Source organism: Sciurus vulgaris, assembly GCF_902686455.1.
Source record: "Sciurus vulgaris genome assembly, chromosome: 3".
NCBI lineage: Eukaryota > Metazoa > Chordata > Mammalia > Rodentia > Sciuridae > Sciurus > Sciurus vulgaris.
In genome coordinates this window covers 166,216,909-166,238,024 of record NC_136463.1, presented here as the reverse complement: position 1 = coordinate 166,238,024, position 21,116 = coordinate 166,216,909, and the positions used below count along the sequence as shown (strand labels likewise).

Genomic DNA, 21,116 nt, shown 5'->3' with positions numbered 1-21,116 from the left:
GCAAAGTTTCACTAAGAAATTACATTTAAGCTGAGATCTGAATGATAGAAGGAATAAAGTCCACAAAGAAGTAGAGTTGAGAGCAACATTTCAGGCAAAAGCAAGAGCTGATGCTGAAGCCAAGCTATCTAACCTCATTCTTTCATTTGTCTGGTTGATTGGTTCTGGCTTCTGCTTGGATCAGTTCACAACCCACTATTTTTTTTTTTTTCCCCCCTGGATACTGTGGTTGAGAGGTCTTAGTAACTGAATGAAGAGAATGTGCCTTTCTGGTGCAATTGGGCTAGATCTGATGAACAGAGTTCATCTTCCCACAGTGGTTGCTTTTGAAAGACTGAGTTTCTCAGAATTCGAGAAAAATCTGAGTATTGCAGTCCTTTTATTATTTTATTCTTGAGTCTTTAAAATTATTTTACAAAACTATTCGGCAAGTGTTTCAATTTCCTTTTTGTTCTTGTGTCTTCTTTTCCTCATCTCCTCCTCCTCCATCTCCTTCTTCTTGACCTATTTCCTCTTCCACTTCCTCTTTTCTTCCAAATTTTCTTCCTTTATTTCATTTTCATCATCACATTTCACATCTTCTGATAGATTTTTTGCAAAAGTTATTATTTATATATGGACTCGCATTTTATGATTATTTATACAAACTTATGCCTGTGTATATATTATCGATGGAACTATTTCTCATCTTAAAAAATTGAAGCTGTCTGACAGAGTACATTGGAAGAAAGGGCCCACACACAGAGAGATCAGTTAGTTGTCCCACAGTAGATACTCATATGTTACCATTGGATAGATATAGATGGTCTTAATAGAGGTGGAGAGTTGGTAAACATTTAGAGGATTCTATTAACAAGGTTAGGTAAAGCACTAGACATAGATTGAATTTAGTGATGACTCCTCAATTTTGGTTTGTAGAGCTGAATGGTTTTTCTTGGGAAACCTCAAAGAAGAGCAAACTCTGAGGGGAAAAAATCGTAAGAAGTAGAATTTTGTAAATGCTGTACTTAAGGGATCTTGGAAACCATTAAAGGTGAGATGCTGAAAATGTCCATGGATATGGAGTTCTAGACCCAGAAGGCAGAGCAGAAATGTGGACCAATGGGTAGGTCACCAGTGAGAAGATGGTAATTTAAACAGTGAGCCTGGGTAAGAATGCTGGAGAACACTGCAGGTACAGGGCCCAAGCATGTGCCCTAAAGACCTTCAACATTTAAAGGGAACTCAGAAGGAATCAAGGCCAACGATGAAAATGTTTGAATGATCTTTGCTATTTATTGAAAATAAATTGAGAAGATAAATTACTAGATCAGAAATTACAGACCCTTAAAGCTTTTAACACATAATGCAAAAATGCTCTGTTGACCACATTTATCAATTTGAATCTAACAATGTTGTTTGAATATTAGTCCTCCTTTACTCTTGTCCCAGATAGAAATGATCAGTTTTAAATTAATTTTGTTAGCTTAATTTATTTGTATATTCCTTTTTTTTAAATTTTTTTTATTGTAAACAAATGGGATACATGTTGTTTCTCTGTTTGTACATGGCGTAAAGGCATACCATTTGTGTAATCATAAATTTACATAGAGTAATGTTGTTTGATTCATTCTGTTATTTTTTCCCTTCCCCCCACCCCTCCCACCCCTCTTTACCCTCTATACAGTACTTCCTTCCTCCATACTTGCCCCCCTCCCTAACCCTAACTCTAACCCTAACACTAACCCTTCCCTCCCCCTCATTATGTGTCATCCTCCACTTATTAGTGATATCATTCGTCCTTTGGCTTTTTGAGATTGGCTTATCTCACTTAGCATGATATTCTCCAATTTCATCCATTTGCCTGCAAATGCCATAATTTTATCATTCTTTATGGCTGAGTAATATTCCATTGTATATATATACCACAGTTTCTTTATCCACTCATCAATTGAAGGGCATCTAGGTTGGTTCCACAGTCTGGCTATTGTGAATTGAGCAGCTATGAACATTGATGTGGCTGTATCTCTGTAGTATGCTGATTTTAAGTCCTTTGGGTATAGGCCAAGGAGTGGGATAGCTGGGTCAAATGGAGGGTCCATCCAAGTTTTCTAAGGAATCTCCACACTGCTTTCCAGAGTGGCTGCACTAATTTGCAGCCCCACCAGCAATGTATGAGTGTACCTTTCTCCCCACATCCTCGCCAACACCTGTTGTTGCTCGTATTCTTGATAATCGCCATTCTAATTGGGGTGAGATGGAATCTTAGGGTGGTTTTGATTTGCATTTCTCTTATTACTAGAGATGTTGAGCATTTTTCCATATGTTTGTTGATTGCTTGTAGATCTTCTTCTGTGAAGTGTCTATTCATTTCCTTAGCCCATTTGTTGACTGGATTATTTGAATTCTTGGAGTAGAGTTTTTTGAGTTCTTTATAGATTCTGGAGATTAGTGCTCTATCTGAAGTATGATTGGCAAAGATATTCTCCCACTCTGTAGGCTCTTTCTTCGCATTGCTGATAGTTTCCTTTGCTGAGAGAAAGCTTTTTAGTTTGAATCTATCCCAGTTATTGATTCTAGCTTTTATTTCTTGTGCTATGGGAGTCCTGTTAAGGAAGTCTGGTCCTAGACCAACAAGGTGAAGATTTGGACCTACTTTTTCTTTTATAATCTGCAGGGTCTCTGGTCTGATTCCGAGGTCCTTAATCCATTTTGAGTTTAGTTTCGTGCATGGTGAGAGATATGGGTTTAGTTTCATTCTGTTGCATATGGATTTCCAATTCTCCCAGCACCATTTGTTGAAGAGACTATCTTTAATCCATTGCATATTTTTGGCACCTTTGTCTAGTATGAGAAAATTGTATTTATTTGGGTTTGTGTCCGTGTCCTCTATTCTGTACCATTGATCTACCTTTCTATTTTGGTACCAATACCATGCCGTTTTTGTTACTATTGCTTTGTAGTAGAGTTGAAGATCTGGTATTGCAATACCCCCTGTTTCACTCTTCCTGCTAAGGATTGCTTTAGCTATTATTCTTATTTTGCCAAATACATGCTCAAAATTTTAAAAGTTTAAACAATAATTTTGAAGTCATTTTTGCAGGTAGGATTTTGCTTATAATAAAAATGATTAGAAAACTGAAAATTAGCAGTCCTTGCATAGTCCTCTATAATTGCATTCCATGAAGTTACCAGATTGCAAAATTTCCATGTGTTCCATTTTACATACCTAAATGAAATATTCAAACTGTTGTCAATTGATATAGGCACATTCCATATTATCTTTTTTTAAAAAATGTATTTTTTAGTTTTAGATGGATCCAATTTCATTTTATTTGCTTATTTTTATGCAGTGCTGAGGATCAAACCCAGTACCTTACATGTGTGAGGCCAGTGCTCTACCACTGAGCCACAACCCCAGCCCCAGATATTATCTTCTGATATATCATTTATCATAGATTATTAAGCTCTCAAAATAGCATCCTGTACTCCTCACCCATACTTCTAATATAATATTTGTGATCACGTCTATACTGTGGTTACATTGTTAGGGTTATATGCACAATGTTCACTAAAACAATGATGTATAAAGACTGGAGATTACACTCGTTTTCTTAAACCCCCCTCCTCTCAAATAATAATTTTTTTATTTTCTAAATTTTATTTGTATCTCTTATGAATATCTCCCCTCTGCCTCTGAAAACTTCTCCATTCAATTTCCCACATATTAAGAGAGATTTATTGATTGCTCTGGCAAGGTATTAGAATGGGCCCAGAGGATATAGCAGTAGCCAAAATGGACATCATTCCTATTCCATTCTGCTATAAAGGAATTTACAGTTGAAGTACTTGATAAGGTGAGGATGGAAGAGATATAGAGCATATAAATATATTTCTATAAAGAATCATTATTGTTTTTCTAGGATATGCTTGATTCTGAGATTATTTCAATATATGACTGAATTTCACCTTTCAGATATTACATTTTAGTTTACATCTATATTTTAAAGTGAAATTGATCTTCCATTTTTATTTATTTTCATTTTCTTTGCCATGTCTCCATTGTTGTCATACTAGCATTATATAATGACCAGAGTACTTTTCTATTTCTCAGGTCCTGGAAGAATTCAAACATCACTGGAATTATTGTGTCCTTTGAAGGGTGAGAAAATTCATTTGTAAAACCATCTGGTTCCAGCACCTGCTTCAGAGGTAGAAGTCCAGCTATTTCCATTTCTTCCGTATATTCCTTCATAGTTCTATTGAGTTTATCTACTTCATTTTATTTTATATTTTCAGATTTTTAAATTTATATTCGTCTAGAGCATTACTCTTTGAACAAAGATTGAATGCTACTTCACTGGCATTTGTCTTAGTTATGCCCTGGATTTTCTTATTTCAGAGGCAATGTGCTTATTTTTTACTATAGCTCATGCATATCTCTCCTGTAGACTTGTTCATTTAATTTCATTCTTTCATTAGACAGTATCTACTTGAGAGCATAAATGTAGTTCTGTGACTGCTGGGGCAGGGTCCATTGCTGTGAAATAGGTCTGCATATGGTTTTATCATCTATGCCCACAGAAGTCTGGTAAGCTCTTTCAAGCTGCACACATAGGTGTCCTGTAAGGCAGGGAAAAGTTTTGGCCAAATAAGTTCTGGTATTTTCTTCTGAAAAACCACTCATCTGTGTGATGTCTCTTTTAACCTTCTTAACTGTCATCTCTGTCTCATTTTTCCAACTTTAATTTCCTTTACCTACTGTAAATGTTTCCATTTCTTCCTCCCCTCCTTGGTAAAAGTTTCCAAAATTCTTTCACATATTGATTCAATTTTCCGTGGTATCAAATCTGCTGTTTTATAATTAATATCCTTTCACAATATTATTAAATTAAATGCCTCTTCCTTTTCACACTGCAATTTTATTTTCAGACATTTCCATCTTTGCTCTTTTTAAGTAACTATAAAGTCCTCTTGGATTTTCTTTCTGGTGTCATTTTTAAATGTATTTTTCTAATTTGTGCAGAGAATCATTTCCCAAGAAATATCCCTTTCTAATATAAAATCAACACCCACAAATCACATGCATGTCTGTACATCAGTGATGAATCCTCTGAAAGAGAAATTATGAAAATTACCCCATTTACAATAGCCTTAAAAAAACACTTGGGACTCAACCTAATAAAAGGGATGAAAGACCTCTACAATGGAAACTACAGAACACTAAAGAAAGAAATTGAAGAAGATCTTAGAAGATGGAAAGATCTTCCTTATTCTTAGATAGGCAGAATTAATATCAAAATGGCCATACTACTGAAAGAATTATACAGATTTAATGCAAGTCCAATTAAAATCTCAATGATGTTCCTCATAGAAATAGAAAAAGCAATCATGAAATTCATTTGGAAAAATAAGAGACCCAGAATAGCCAAAGAAATTCTTAGCAAGAAAAGTGAAGCAGGAGGCATCACAATACCAGACCTTAAACTATACTACAGATCAATAGTAACAAAAATGGCATGGTATTGGCACCAAATAGACACATAGATCAATGGTACAGAGTAGAGGACGCAGAGACAAACCCACATAAATACAGTTATCTCATACTAGACAAAAGAGCCAAAAACATACATAGGAGAAAGGACAGCCTCTTCAATAAATGGTGCTGGGAAAACTGGAAAACCGTATGTAGTAAAGTGAAATCAAATCCCTATCTCTCCCCCTGCACAAAGTTCAACTCAAACTGAATCGAAGACCTAGGAATTAGATAAGAGAACCTTCACTTAATAGAAGGAAAAACAGGCCCAAATCTTTATCATGTTGGTTTAGGACCTGACTTCCTTAACAAGACTCCCAAAGTGCAAGAAGTAAAAGCAAGAAGCAATCAGTGGGATAGATTCAAACTTAAAAGCTCCTTCTAAGCAAAGGACACAATCAATAAAGTGAAGAGAGAGCCTACAGAATGAGAGAAAATCTTTACCACACACAGATCAGATACAGCATAATCTCCAGAATATATAAAGTACTCAAAGAACTTAACACCATAAAACCCAAATAATCCAATCAATAAATGGGCTAAGGAATTGAGCAGACACTTCGCAGAAGATATACATTCAATCAAAAAATATATGAAAAAATGTTCAACATCTCTAGCAACTAGAGAAATGCAAATCAAAACTACTCTAAGATTTCATCTCAGTCCAATCAGAATGGCAATTATCAAAAATATAAGCGACAATAAGTGCTGGCAAGGATGTGGGAAAAAAGGTACACTCATTCATTGCTGGTGAGACTGCAAATTGGTACAACCACTCTGGAAATCAGTACGGAGACTTAGAAAACTTGGAATGGAACCACCATTTAACCCAATTATCCCACTCCTTGGTTTGTACCCAAGGGACTTAAAATCAGCATACTACCATGATACAGTCACATCAATGTTCATAGCATCTCAATTCACAATAACTAAATTGTGGAAGCAATCTGGATACCCTTCAATAGATGAATGGATGAAGAAAATGTATATATACACAATGGGATATTACTCAGTCTTAAAGAAGAAATAAATTATGGCATTTGCAGGTAAATAGATGGAGTTGGAGAATATCATGATAAGAATAAGCCAATCTAAAATCCAAAGGCCAAATGTTTTCTCTGATAAGTGGATGATGATCCATAATGGGTGGGGGGGGGGGCAAGGGAAGAATGAAGGAACTTTGGATAGGGGAGAGGGGAGTGAGGTAGGGAAGGGAATGGGAAAGATGATGGAATGAGATGAACATCATTAGTCCATCATTAGTGTACAGACACACTTGGAGGCCAAATAAAAGTAAGACCTTGTATAAAAAGTGATGTACACTATTTTATTCTTCCTTTTTTCCCCCTATTCCACATGCTAGTAAACTTTCAGCAATTATAACAAATTGATTATGGGACAGTTTATGTGTTAATTCAATCACTCAAATATTAAGTACTTACTATGTCTCAAGCAATGGTACAAGTTACTAGAGATAAGTGAAAATATATGGACATTTTCCTGAAGGATATCACCATGGTTAGTGTAAATTAACAAGGGAAAAATGTCACTGAGCAGAAACTGGAGAAGAGTGCATGCTGGTAGTAACCGACCACTTACCGAGTACCAAAGGTGACAGAAAGAGGGCGAGATGTCAGGCCCTATTCAGGAGCAGATACAAACCAAGGAACAAAGAAACCTCTAGTTATCAGTTTAAAAATGGAATCAACCATTGCAATGCAAGTGCAATTTAGTGGGTCACATTCAGACACTGGTTAGGAAAAATACTGGTTAGATAAATCGTGCCCTTTTTTTGAGCCTGAATAAAAAATAGAAAACACATGGAGACCGTGAACAGGAAAGACAACTAGAAGATCTAGAAAGGGATATTTCTTTTTTTTTTTTTTTTTTTAATTTGTTCTAATTAGTTTCACGTGACAGCAGAATGCAAGTGAACTCACTGTACACAGATGGTGCACAACTTTTCATTTCTCTGGTTGTACACAACGTAGAGTCACACCGTTCATGCAATTTGTTTCAAGATTGGAAACTTTTAGAATGGAACCAATAAAAATATTTAGGCTACACAGCAGTAATATATTAGTTATATTCCAGGACAAACCTGAGTAAAGGAGTTTAAAAATCACAGTGGAGCTGAGAAAGGAAAATCACAGAAGGGCACTGGTTTGAGATGAAGGATCTCTCTTGTGGAGTCAAAGTAACTACTTGACATAAGTGAGCTGAATGGCGAAATAAACAAGTAAATCCTTTGGTTTATTTGACACTTAGAAGTTAAAAATGTTGTTCTTTTACTGAATTTAATTTTCTTTTTTTCTCCCAACCATGGTACCTAAAGACACTTTCTGAACATAGAGTTTGAAACATGATTGATCCAACTGACCTGTCTTAAATTCCACCTTCTGGGGGGCAGTAGAGTATGGAGGAGACATCAAAAATATATGCAACTGAATATAAATTTTAAGGCCTTTACTTCTTGCTTGGCACAAAAGGAATTATGATAATTACACAGATAGTTATCTTGAACTATGAAGGTTCAAAAAGAAAAGACATGTAATAACCTCTGAAATAAAGTTGGAAGTAACAACTCTAATTAAATATATACTTTGTGTAAGAAAATATCTTGAAATGAAATGATATAAAATTCAAACCTCATTACTGTCAAAAGTTTACATTGTATAGGAATGGACATGGGATGGTGGCATCTGATAAATCTTTAAGTCACATTATTAAAAAGGTAGAATGACTATTCAGTGATGAAAAGTGTGAAATCCTGTCATTATCAGTAACGTGGATGGAGCTGAAAATCATCATGTTTGGTGAAATAAGGCACAGAAAGGCAAGTATTGCAGCTTCTCACATATTTAAGGAATCTAAAAAAAGCCGATCTCTCAGAAATTGCTGGTAAAAAGTTAATAGAAGCTGGGGAGAGTGGAGTTTGAGAAAATTGAGGAAAGCTTGATCAATAGGCACTTGGCTGCAGTTAAACAGGAGCAAGAAGTTCTGTTGTGCTGTCACACAGTAGGGTGACTACAGATGGTAATAATGTTCTGTACACTTCAAAAGGTAGAGGAAAGAATTTTGAAAGTTTTCATCCTAAAGAAATGACAACTCATTTAAACTCATTTAAACATATCATTAAAATGATATGTTTAACCTGATCTAAACATTATACAATGTATACATTATGAATACATTATATATATTAATATGTATAATTTTACATTAATATGTATAATTTTGTGTCTTTATGTTTCAGTTAAAAATTAAAAGGTAGAATGATTCATGGAAGCAAAAAGAGACAATCAAATATGTTCAATTTAAAATTTTAATCTTGAAAGCACATGCATTTTTAAATGAAATTTTAAGGATGGACAAACTTTCAGAAGGCAGAGGAGGGAGACAATCTTCAAGGTAAAAGAAACACAAATCAAAGGCAAAGGGAGGACACGTTGCTGTCCTGTATAAATATCAGGCAGAAGTGCTACTGGACTGGGACAGTAAACCTTCCCACTTCGTATTAGCAGATAATTAGACAGATAGGTCACTGGGGAAAGCCTTAAATGTCACAATGAAGAATTCGTTTTCAGTGGAGTAGAGAGTGGGGTGCTCTGGATATGTGACATGGCATGATAGGAACTATGATCTTTGTAGTCTGAATATTCAAAGGAAAGGAACTGAATCGCTGAATGAGGAAGGGAGCAGCAGAAAATGGACAACAGGGGAAAGATATACAAGGCAATGTAAAGGAACACCTGCAAGATTTAACAAATAACTGAATTTTTGGAAACTTGAAGTAGAATCAGAAGTGACTATTATTCCCATTCCATATTATCACTATGACGATTGCCCTAAAAGCAGGGCAAGACTGCTTTGATCGCTGGCTCAGTAGATGAACACTTACAATGATTCTTAGACTCATTCTTTTCTTACCCTGTTTTCTTTTGGCTATATACTCCAGTCAAACCACATTTCATAGGGCTTATGCATCTGTGACTTTATAACTGCTTGCTGTCCTAGTAGCCTACTGGACTTACCGTCTCTATTTTTAAGTGCCTCGTTTTTTTCTAAAGACTCGAGTACCAACCTGATGTGAGGTATTTCTTCCAGGTCCCTCACACAACATGGATTGCCCTCTTCTCTGACCCCCAACAGCCGCTTAGTGGCACCTCTACCACAGTGCTGAGGGCACACCTCGTTTACTTCTCAGCCTTCCCTTCAATATATGATGAAATCACTTGGAGGGTCACTGTTCACTCTTCTTTGTCACCCCCAGGACATTAAGCAGTCCTTGGCCAAGAGCAGATACATAATAAGTGATAAAGAAATAAATAGACAGCAGTATGAATGACACTGACATTTTGAGCCTGAGTCACTAGGAAATGAAGTTCTCCTTTATTGAAATAGGATATTGAGGAGGCTGAGAAATTGGGGGAGAGACCATCTGAGTTTCAGCCCAAGGAAATAACTATAAATGTGAATATAAAGTGGGGACAGTAACAGTACCTTAATACTATCACCCACAGAAGCAGCTGAGCCTAGAACATGGGAGGATTAGATATGAGAAAGAAAGGAAATAGACCAGGTAAGAACTGAAAAAAAGATAATGAAAGAAAATAAGTTGTCAATAGGATGTTAATGATTTTCTTGATGGCTTATAAATGATCCCATTGATTTAAGGGAGCTAAATAGTGTTGTGAAGTATAAGGAAAAATATATTTAAATGAATTCAAAATCAAGGTGATTCTTTCAATAAGTATGTAAAGGGAGAAAAACAAAAAGATCATCTGATGGAGTAACAGTATTGAGAATTTTGTTTTCAGCTCACAACCTTTGTGTTAGATACAGGTTTTCAGGCAGAGAAAATTATTTTGTGGAGAAGGAGATGTTACAAATGTAATAAATCAATGTGATGAAGTCTCAGAGAGGGGAGAGATTGAGAACCCAATGAGAGATCCAAGGGAAAAGAATAGTCCTAAAGGAGAAAGACAAAGACAGAGTAGAGGGAAGGAGATGAAGTGAGGAAGAGGGAAGCAGGGAGTGTAAATGTTCTATGGTTTCTTCAAAACTGCATGATCTGAGGTTGTTCACTGAAAATTTTGGCAGGGAAGATTTAGTATTAGAATTTTAACCGATTAGAGAAGGTAGGAAAGTATAAAAAGGAGATAAACAATAAAGACATACAAGGAATAAAAAAGATGTAATAATGAGGGTCTATATTGGATTAAAAAGAGAATTACAGTAGATTCAATAATATGACTGTGTGTTTCACTAACAGTGTGCAGTAAGAAGAGGGTTGGGGTTGGGAATACTGCTCAGTGGACTTCCAGATCAGATACACAACACAAGGAGGACAGAGGAGCTTCATTAGTCTAGACTGTGGCTAAGGTTCTTCCTCTCCTACCGTAAGAACCAATGGAGAGAAAGTTCCTGGCATCAGAGATGAGACAAAATATTTGCTGCTGATATGTGAATTAGACAATACAGATCACAAACACCATATCTAAATCTTTCCTCCACTGAATCAATGGCTTACCAGTGGTAGAGCTATTGGTAAAGCTGAAAAACTGACTTTACTACCTGGTAGAGAAGAAAAACCTGCATCCTTAATGCATGAGAGGATTAAGACTGACCCATACATGCACATTCCCCTAGCCTATCAGTCAGATGACTGCCAATCATATCCTCCTTTGGGGATGTGTCTGCGAGAGACTCTAGAGAACAGGCCTCCAGTATTCTCCCAACACTTTCCTGCCTGGAAGCATAAAATCCCTCCCCTTTGTGTAAAAGTGATAACTACAGATTAGGCATTCCATCTGATAGACAGTAGTGTTACTGAAATCGTCGACCAAGTCTGCAGCTAGGTAGAACCACAGGTGAAGTCATCAGGAAAAATGAATTGGAAAACATCAAAGGACAAAATAAGTTCATAGTAAAAACTTAGAGCTTATTCCCTAACAGTGACAAAGGTGACTAAAAATAAAAAACAGTTATAATTAATTCAACGTCAGTTTGAGATGGTGCTGGTAGATGGTAGAGTTATTTCAAGTGATGAGTTGCACAGCCTGTCTGACTGACTGGGTGGGTAGTTCAAAAGGGGGGAAAATCTTCATCATAGAGGTTGAAACTGCATAGCATAATGGTATATTGGTGATTATTGCCTGGAAAATGATTTTAAGAAATATGATGCTCAGGCCATCTCCCATTAAATTAGAATCTCTGGGGGTAGCACTACTGGAGAATCCATTTTCTAAAGCTTTCCTGGTAATTCTAACATCAAAGCAAGTTGAAGACCACTGTATATGACAATGGTGACAGGGAGATGAGGGTGAGAGAAGTACTAAAGACAGCAGTGAGCATGGGATGGTGTCCTGAAGACACAGCACAGACAGACAAGGACGAGAAGGTAACAGTGGGTAATGAGATCTGAGAAGATACCTGAATGGAGGCAATGGAATAACAGCCTGAAAAGTGGCAGCAGAACTAATATAAGACTCCACCTATGGGGGTCCCAAAAGTCAGGGGACCCCTGTAGAAGAGAGGAGGAAAACAGAGTGCAGAGGACGAAATGGTCTTGTCTTCATTTAATGAAAGAAGAGTGACAGAGAAAAATGTATGAAAAAGCAAAGTTGAGTGGACCTCTGAGGTGAGGCGAGCACACTTCTACATTGTTAAGCGTGGACTCAGGAATATATAAGAACTGGAAAATGAGGGTGGCGAGAGCCCAAGATGAAGGGCAAGTGGAAAGTTTTACCAGATCCAGCTGCAGGACACTGCAGAGGTATCAGAGCCAAGAATAGGGGACAAGACAGAAGAGGAAAGCCCAGGATCAGAGCCAGAAACAAATATTGAGCCAGGATGCTGAAGCCAAGGACAGACAGTTAAAAAAGGGCCCAGAACTTGCCATACCCAATGTGGAGCCAGAGGGAAATAGTCAGAAGAGTGTTCCATCATGGGACAGCTTTCTTGTGTTCTGAGGCTTCTGGCTGAGATGGCCACACCTTGCCACACCCTCCTCCCCTGCATATGCTCTCTCTCTTTCTCTTTCTCCTCTCCCCGTGCCTTCTGTCTCTCTCTCTCTCTCTCTCTCTCTCTCTCTCTCTCTCTCTCTCTCTCTCTCTCTCTCTCTCTCTCTCTTTTTTAAGGAAACCCTCCTAAGGATGAAAAAATAAAATGAGTGGGGGAAACACTAAAAAAATGTTGAGACTGGAGACAGGTGTGAGAGTTAGACTGCAAATCTTGAGGTCCTGGGGAAAGGAGAGTATACTAGTTTCCTAGGGCCGCTGTGATGATGTGCCACAAACAGGGTGGCGTAAAGCAACAGAGACCTACTCCCTGGTAGTGGAGGAGACAAGATGTCTGAGCTGGCGTGTCTGCAGCGTTGTGAGGGCTGTGAGGAAGAGCTGGCTCCACGCCTCTCAGCACCTGGCGATGGCTGCAGACCTTGACATTCATTCCTTGGCTTGTAGAGAAGCGTCCCAACCTTCGCCTGCCTCCACATGGCGTTCTGTATGTCTGCCTCTCCCTCGTAAAAAGATACTGGTTGTGTTGAATTAGCGGCCACCCTACTCCAGCATGACTTCATCTTAACCAATTACACTTGATGACATTCTTATTTCCAAGTCAGTACCACTGAAAACAGTCACAAGTACTGGGGGTTAGGATTTGAGTAAATCATGTGGGAGGACACAATGTAACCAATATCAGAGGGTTTGTTGTTAGGTAAAATGTCATTAAAGAAAAGACTTAAAGAACTATGCAGTTTAGAGTTGTGCTATGTTCCTACTTCTGGAAGGAACATACTTAGGAAGATATCTCAGATGAACTATGGTTTTTGGTGAAGAGATAATTGGTGCTGTAAAATATAGTCTCATAATTTTATGAATACAAATAGATGTCCTTATTTATTTTACATTACTTTCTAGTCTTGCATTTGAAAGCATATGATACTACTAATTATTACATATTGTTTCTCAAAAGTAGGGTCCCCATACTAGGTCCATTATATCCCCTGAAAATTTGATGGAAATATACCCCAGACCTATTGATGTGGGAATTCTGGGGCAAATCCACCATCTATTCTTTTATGAAACTTCCTATTATGTGCAGTTTGAAAACCAGGTGATTCTAATTAAAGATATTTGCCTGAAATTGGGGAAACAGCTGTTAGGTGAGGGATGTGTTTATTTTGGTTGTGGTACTGTACCCTGAAAAGCTTGTGTCTTGAAAAGTTTGATGAATAAAGGCGATAATCATAATACACTGTTATTCCAAATTCTTCATAAAAAAATTGAACTATCTTTCATAAGTTTAGTATTTTTTAAAATGCCATATTCTATAGAAATTATTATTTGAGAAAGTTCTGGAACTAGTACCTTTCACTGAAGTTTGTTGAAGGTTTTAATGCTTCAAATCTTCAGACTATTTGGCTGCCAATAAATCCTTGGCCTCACTTCTGTTTACTTATATGCCAGGCACCCTATATGCTTCATATATTAAGTGATGTAATTGAATTCTTACAAAAATCTTAACATAAATATTGTCATCACCCTTTTAAGAATGAAGAAACAGAGACACCAATAGGTAAAGTAAATTGCCCCCATTTACACAAGGAGGATTCACCAAAAATATATATCAAATCTAACTTGACTGCAAAGTTCACATTCCTTCAACTACATTACTTCGCTTCTATTTAGAGACCTAAATTGCTGCCAAAATCAATTAGTTTGCTTTCCCAAATTCTCTTTTCTCATCTAAAACAAAAGCAAAATATCGGGGTCTTGGGAGGGGCTGAAGAAGCTCAGAATCCTCTGAGACAAAAATCTGGCTCCCGAAATAAAGCAACTCATAAATAGGTAACAAAAGCTAAGATTTATATAGGGTTCCACATTGTCCTTCACCTCATCAGTAGAAAACTTACCTGGTTTTCTGACTTTGCCTGGATGTTGCCATTCAATAGGAATAGCCAGATTCTAAGTATTCCTGAAATTTGTTGGGAATGTTAATGCATTGATTAAACTTGAGCATTAATGTCTTCTCTGGAATTCTTACTAATGGGGTTTATTTAAGAATTGTTATGCATAAGAAAACATTTTAACTGTGTAAAATTTAGTGTTTTGAACATCTCAAATTCAGAACACAACAAATTATTTAAACAAAGCAATTTCCCTACCAGATTGTGCAATTATTACTCTCAAGGGCAGTGAAATATAATTTGGTGAGTATTTATAGGCCTTCTATGGTGCCCTATATATTGTACGTTTCAAACAATCTGCTAAATGCATGAAAGGAAAAGCAAGAAAACCAAATAGTGCCTTCTGATGGTGAGGTGGGAAAAGGAAAAAAGCAATATATACATATATATATATATATTTTTTTTTTCTCAGTGGTGGAAGATCTTGTTTTGATGTATTTTATGTTTTTCTATCCTGCTGTGACTATCTTTACTCTTGACTATGCTTAGATGTGCTTTAGGCTTATAAAAAGCAATGGAAGGGCAGATATTTGAGGTGCCCTGAAAGATCACACATTAGCCTCACAGGCCACTCAAAGAATGATCACCAAGCTCCACCCCAACTTCTCTCTGGTGGTTGCTTCTCTGTGCTGTGCCAGAGACGGCAATGGTGCCAGTATCCTATCTGTCTCACATTAGTCAATAGACTTGAATCCATGACTCTATGGTTTCTGGAAACCTGAAAGCTCTTTTTTTGTACATAAATTATTTTAATAAGTTCATAGAATTACACTTGAAAGGCAAGTGTAATTAAAATTTACAATTAAAATTTTTGGTAGAGAAACAACCTTTAAATAAAAATCTGATATACATGTATTGTGTCATTGCTTCATTTTACAAACATGATCAGTTACAATTTCCTAAAAATTATTTTTTCACAGAAATGCACCATTCTTACAGTAATATGTCATCATATCAGAGTTGTTCAACTATATAGAGAAATGTCAGATGGAAGCACATGAGAATTACTAAACTCACAAGGAAGGAATAATAGCTAACAAGGAAGGAGTAATAGCTAATAATTCCTGATTAATACACTTTTTTTTCTTTGCCTGATGTCTTTTGGTATGTCTCCCTGATGGCAATGGTTCCTTCTCTTCTGGAAATAAGCTCTCTTGTGCCCCCTAAGCCATAGAATCTTGTGGATGGGTCTCTTTGTTGTAAGGACTTTGCTTTCCTCCCTCATGCACATGGAGTCCAAGGGACTCTAGAGCCAATGTCAATAAAAGCTTATTCTCATTGCCATAGAAAACAGAGCTAGAATCAAGGATTAACGTTCCAATGCTTTACTTGGAAGGTACAAACCTAGGAGAACTTAAGTTAGCGAAGACAGAAGTGAGGCAGGGCTAGATGAGGAATGAACTGTCACCACATTGACCACTACACAAAATGGACAGTAAGTTGCTCAGTAGTTATCCGGCTACCCATGTGGGATTTATCTGGACAGGATGCAGAAAGATTCTGGATATGACTCTAGATAAGTTGTTGGAAAGAAGAAGTGGCATTCAGTTTAAGTTGCTTGTTAGAAATCAGACTGTAACATGCTTCTAGGGTGCATCATGTGGGTACCTTGACCGCGTGATACCCCCCTCCCCGTGGTGTTTCATGTAAGTCTGAAAGTGGTCAGTGATGTCAGTATTCTTGACACATAGTAGGTCACTCTGTCTTCATGGGGGCAGCTGAAAGAGAGGGGAGAGTTTAGCATTGCTAAGATGAATGGATGTCTCTAGAGATGGTAGTGCTTGGAAAAAATAAATAAAATTTATATCGGAAATGATATGATTTTTTCAAAACTCAGCACAAGGACTTGAATTCTACTTTCATTTTGAGTTGCCCTCTTAGATGGATGAGACATTAAATCCAGCATCTTTTAGAACTTTTTAGACACATGTTCAGAGTAACAAATAAATTGTCTGTAGAAGAATAAAGAAGAAGAACAGATTGAAGCGGAGACAAGAGTGAGGGAACATATTTTCAGGATCCCAGGCTTTTTATTCCTGGTCCCATTCCCTTACAAGGTACTGTTGTATTCTTGTCCTTAGGTATCCAAGGGATTTGGTGACTTGTCATTATTATTAAATGTTTTTATCTAGTTGGACAACTTTGTTCTGTTTGTTCACATGTGGAGTGAAACTAAGGTCCTTATCACCAGATTATAATATGCAAAATAAAATCTCTTCTTGGCTTCCCTTAAATGTTGTTCTTCTTCAGGTTCTAATTCTAAGTCCTCCTCCATTCTCATATTACACTCTCATTCTAGGGACTTTGGTTCATCCCCATAGCTTCTGTTGTCACCAAATCTCTAGCTCCAATCTCTCTAAATTCAACTTGGTATTGATCAGGGAACAAGTGGATGATTCCCACTGATTGTACCCCAAAGAGAAGTCATCATCTTTCGGCACAAACCTCTCTAACTCCTTACATGGCCCCGGCTTACTTATTCTGCTGAACCAAAAATGAACTATTAATTTATATATCATTGTAGTTAAATTCTCACAATCACAGGCTCATGCTATTACAAGAATGGCAAGAGGTCAAGCAATTGCTAACAGATGTTAAAAGGAACAAATTCAGTATTTTTGAACACTGTTCCAGCAGAGTCTTGAGCCTGTGTGCTTTTTACGACAGCACACATTCTTTCTCAAAACATACACAAGCAGAAGAATAGAACTAAGAAAAATTAATTGAAATACACTAGTTTCACTTTGGCCAATTTCTTAATTTTGCTTAACTTTCAGGCATGTCCTAATTTTAATGATTTATTTCGATTTACAGCTAATTCTCATTTATCAGTGTGTTGCTGATAGTTTTGGATGAATGTTAGTATAAAATACTTAATCCCTAGATAGCTTCTTTCTGTTAACCAATATGTTTTAGGCATAATTCTTCAAGATCAGGTGTTGTGTCTTCAAGTAGTACAGCCTAATTTTAATATCAGTCTAAACAAGCTCTAATCAAGAAGATAAACATGCCTCAAAAATCATGCAAAGCATTCTAAATTCAAATAGAAATGATACTTGGATTATCTACACAACTGTTTTCCATTTATTTAAAACCTAAATATATGTGCATTTTTGTGTCTGTATTTATATATACTACTATATAAAATATATGTTTAAATATATAAAATAGATGTTCACATATAAATGTGCATTCAAATATAAACATACACATATAACTTATCTTAATAGGTTTTTAATTCCATATAAGGGGATATGACTGAAAGAAATTTTCATTTGCTAATCAGTTGTAATCAAGGCAGAAATCTTTGCTTAAGAAAATTAACAATTACTATTGAGAAGTCTTAAACTCAAGCACGGTGCTTGAATTTACAATCTGTTTTTTCTTTACTGCAGACATCAGAATGCATTTTTTCCTTAAGCACAACACACCAAGACATAAAGAGCGATGATGATGTATATTGAGATAAAAATAAATCAGTTTCACTTAGTCATCATTGTGCTTGTATTTCCCTGTGTTGGACTTAATGAGCTGGGCTGCTTTTGAGTTTTGCCTGTCTTAAGGATGTGTGTTTTATTTTTCCCCTGAGGGTGTGCAGTTTTTCTCTGCATATTTCTATTTTATTTTGTAAGAAAACATTTTTATTGAAGTATATAACATACAACAAAGTGCTGAAATCATAAGTGCTTAAACTGCTGATTTTATGCCAAGTGACTTGTCAATCATTATAGCATCCTGAAGTCTTCTTCCTGCCCTTCCAATTAATCTGTCTCTACAAACTAACAGCTATTTTGATTTTTATTACTGCAGATTACTTTAGGGTGTTGAATTTTTTAGAAATGAAATTACTAATTATATACACTTTAATGTTTGTTTATGCTATAATATTCATCCATGTTGTATACAGCAATATTTCATTTTTTTCATAGTTTTATGGTATTTCAAGGTATGAAACTGTCCTATGTATTTATTTTGTTTTTACTTTCTACCAGGTATTTTAGTGAGTATATATTAGCAGCACATTGTGTTTCAATTGGCATTTCCCAGATGACTTAGGAAGGATATTGAATACCATTTCAAATATTTGTTAGTTCTTTGAATATCTACTTTTATAAATGTCCTGTTTAAATCTATTATCCATTTTTAAGTTCAGAATTATCTTTTTTTTATGATTTATAAAAGTGCTTTATATTTCTGTACCCTAAGAAATTTTTTCAGATTTTTCTTCCCACTCTGAATATCTTTTCAGTATCTTAATTTTTTTTAATGGACAGAATTTCTTGATTTTGACAACATTCAACTTGTCAATCTTCTCTCTTTTTGTGTGCAACCTTGTAGTAAGTCCTTACTTACTGGTCAAAGATGACTTATTCATCCTATTGTCTTCTAGAAAGCTACTGATTTACATTTTTGCAGATCTATGATTTATTTAGAATGAATTTCTATGTATCGTATAAGTTGTACAAGTCTTTTCCATAGGACTATGAATTTGATCCTGTGTCATTCTAGCAAACATCCATTCATCCACTGTATTTTTATCTTATTTCAGTTTGCTATAACATGATACCATAGACTGAGTGGCTTATAAACAATAGACCTTCATTCCTTACAGTTTTGGAGGGTGGAAGTCTGTGATCAGGGTACCAGCACTGTCGGGATCTAATTAGGACCCTCTTTCATGTCACAGACATCCATATTCTGTTCATTTTCACAGAGCAGAAAGAAAGGAAGAGATTCCTTTGTGGTGTCTTTTCTCAGGACATTAATCCCATTTTTGAGGGTATAGGTCTGATCTCATGATCTAATTATCTCCCAAATGTCCCACCTCCTAATACCATCACATTGGAGGTTAGGATCTTAACCTATCAGGTTTAGGGGGTACGAAACATTCAGTCCATTGCAATTATGGTGTCACTTTTATTGAAAATCAGGTGATAACATGCACATGGGTCTACATTTTATGTCTTCTATCTCGTTCCATCACTCTACTTATCTATATTTTAGTTAGTGCCACAATGTCGATAAACTATCAGTAAGTCTTGATATCTGGTAGTTGAAGTTTTCCAATTTTGTTTTCCTTTAAGAATGTTTTGGCAACTCTTGACCCTTTGAATTTCCATATAAATTTTAGAATCTATTGTCTTTCCCTAAAGAAATTGATAGGAGTTTTAAAAATTTGCATTGCACTGAATTTATAAATCAATTTTGGAAAAATCGGTATCTTTATGATATATATGGCATATTACTATATATATTTAGGTTTTTTTAAATTTCTGCCAATAACATCTTTTCAGATTTAGCATAGAAACTTCCACTTCCTTTATTAATTTGTTGACTAAGTGTTTAATTTTTTTTAAAAGGAGCATATTACTCTAAATTTTCTAGTTGTTTTTGCAAGTTTAAAACTATGATTTATATTTGCACATTGATTTTATATCTAGCAGTTTTTCTAAAAGTGATAAAGTACAAGTAATTACTATTAGAATGTTTAACTTTGTGATGAAAAGTTGGAATAGCCCAATAGTTTGTATCAAGCATTTAACACGTGTGAGTATGCACACACACACACACAAACATATTGGGCCTTTCCAAATTTTCATCACAAAATTAAACATTCTAATAATAATTACTTGCTGTTTAATCACTTTTTAAAATGCTGTTTAAAATGAACACTAACACAAAACACCCTTTCCATGTATTAAATGATGGTGGAAATATGTCTAATTGTGTTGAGTGTATGGACACATCTGAACACTACTGGTTAATGGTGATTTTGTAATTTAATTAACACCTTTCTTCAATAAAAATGAAGAAACCAAAAATATGAATATTTTAGAAGTACAGAGACATAAAATGTTAGAGAAACTAAAATCATGCTAATATTTTAAAGTTTGGCTTTTTTTCTTCTCTCATTCTTAAAAGGTACAACCTTTCAAGTTTTAAAATTTCAAAAAATAAAAAACCCTGACTTTCCTAATTAAAAAGGATTTTATTCTGTTTATTTTCTGAGTTTTTATGACATCACCTTAGATTCTATTATTTTAAATACCTTAAATGTCAATCTTCAAGTTCCTTCATTTTGGTCACCTAGATTTCTACCAAACACCTACATTTCTACCTGCAAACACCTATGTTATTAAATTTATGTCAATTTTATTCAATAGCACATTTCCCTAAACAGATTCCCTAGCCTAGTATTTCCCTTTAATGTCAATCTTAAATAATATTAATCTGAAGGAAAATTCCTGACAAATAACATTTGGGGGAAGATTTGTATCGAGGTGAGTGGGATTGTTGTGGGTGTGATGTGATACATTTAATAAGAACATATCTGCCAGCAATTTTCTTCAATAGAATTTGAGACTTTGAGACAATAGAATGTTCTTTTGAACATTAGAAAGACAGACCAGAAATAGCAACAACTTTCCTCATATCCTTCATTAAATATTTCTATTTTCTTTTTTATATAAGACTTAAAACTTTGCTTTTCTTTACTTTGTTATAATTTTCTATGTCAGAGTATCTCAGGGACATTTACTTCCCTTTTATGAGAGGTACAAATTTTGTGCTTGCCATTCTAAGGATGTGAGACAACTGGAAAGTTGGAAATGTTAAGGGTCATATATTCAT

General features: G+C 35.7%; 1 protein-coding gene and 1 long non-coding RNA gene across 8 annotated transcripts in view; one reads left to right on the top strand and one right to left on the bottom strand.

Moving 5' to 3' along the window:
• The window catches only part of SPAG16 (sperm associated antigen 16), a 1,132,889-nt gene that overhangs the window by 328,541 nt on the left and 783,232 nt on the right, over window positions 1-21,116 (bottom strand). The window lies entirely within an intron of this gene.
• LOC306656931 overlaps window positions 1-21,116 on the top strand; it is a 270,014-nt gene that overhangs the window by 137,111 nt on the left and 111,787 nt on the right. For both annotated transcript variants that reach the window (XR_013762672.1, XR_013762673.1), the window contains one exon: window positions 4,094-4,191. This is a non-coding gene — a long non-coding RNA (uncharacterized lncRNA). The remainder of the gene's footprint in view (window positions 1-4,093; window positions 4,192-21,116) is intronic.